The following is a 1,477-nucleotide window of genomic DNA, read 5'->3' as shown; positions in this document are numbered from 1 at the left end:
AAAATTCCTTATTATTTCTAGAAAACAAAGAATATTTTTTATAAAACCAGTTTTTCTTAGAGGTTAATAAAAGAGGAAAAAATTTGAGAAGGATAGATCAACAAAGAAAGACAGGAGACACAATCTGAAAATAATGCAGATGCCCAAAAGAAGAAATTTTGGTTGCCAACAGCAATTTCAGCCCATTTCAGAGAGTTCCAGCCTGCCCTTTCTGACAACCTGCCCTACAGATTCCACACTTGCCTCACTGACCTCCACAAACACGTGAGCCAATTTCTAAACGCTTGCAGATGGGTCAGGGGCTGTAGAGAGTGTGCAGAAACCAGCAGCGACAGCAGGAAGGGGACAATAAGCAAAGCTACCTCAGCAGAGAACAGAGCAGGAGGATAGCTGCCAGCAACATTTCTAACACCAGTCATCGTAAAAAAGTCCAAGGAGGCATTGATACACATCACCTTGCGAAGGCACAGCAATCTAAAGAACAGGAAGGATTCATTAATTTGGAAATGTTGCCCCCTCAAGCTAAGCTTTACCATCTTGTCCTACCTGAATGCAACTGACCTCTGCTTAATTTCATGTGTTTGGGAGGACCTTGCAAAAGATGAACTTCCCTGGCAAGCGTTGTGTAAATCCACTTGGGGTCACTGTTCCATATATAATAAGAACCCACCTCTAGGATTTTTCTTTCAGAAAATTGTATATGCAGCTGGATGAAAGCAACCTCACCTTCACTGCTAACCCAGAGGACGGAGTAAACTACTTTATGTCCAAGGGTATTTTAAATGTTCACCAAAGTTTATCTTCTGTACAAGAACACTGAGTTGGGGAAAAAAACAAACAAACAAAAAAACAAAACTGAGACTCTATCTTGCTGAAAGGAGAGATGTCTTGGATGACCTCGTAACGTTGCATAACTTTAGAAATCAATTCTTGCCCAATCCACGGAGAGAATTTTTTCATCATATCTATGCCCCTGGAGGGTGTGGGGGGAGTTCTTGAAACTCTCCTAACAAAGTTCTCACACAGGTTCTGTGCTTGTAACCCTGATTTAATGCAAGAACTTGGCCTTAGTCTTGATGCAGTCTATATACTGTGCTACTCATTTTTTTCTTAAGTTTATTTATTTATTTTAAAGAGAGAGAGTGGGGAGAGGAGCAGAAAGAGATGGAAAAAGAGAATTTCAAGCAGACTTCCCACTGGGTGGGGAGCTTGATGTGGGACTCAATCTCATGACCCTGAGATCATGACCTGAGCTGAAATCAAGAGTGGACACTCAACTGGCCAAGCCACCCAGGCACCCCCTCAGTGCTACCCTTTGATACTACTTTCTATTGACCTCACTAGCCCTCACCTAAAGAACAAAATGTCAAAAAGAGAATTTATTCTAAATACCTGTCATGCTGCTCAAAACATTAGTAAAGTTTTTGTAGGGCACTTTTATAACAACATCTACCTTATTGGCCATGTAGCTGCATAA

At 41.2% G+C, this 1,477-nt stretch overlaps 1 pseudogene; it reads left to right on the top strand.

Annotated features, from left to right (window-relative positions):
* The first annotated feature begins 290 nt into the window (after positions 1-290).
* LOC113924981 lies at positions 291-1,477 on the top strand (annotated as a pseudogene).

Source organism: Zalophus californianus, chromosome 2, assembly GCF_009762305.2.
Source record: "Zalophus californianus isolate mZalCal1 chromosome 2, mZalCal1.pri.v2, whole genome shotgun sequence".
NCBI classification, from domain to species: Eukaryota; Metazoa; Chordata; class Mammalia; order Carnivora; family Otariidae; genus Zalophus; species Zalophus californianus.
The sequence above is the reverse complement of the archived record's forward strand: the minus strand, read 5'-3'. Positions and strand labels throughout refer to the sequence as shown.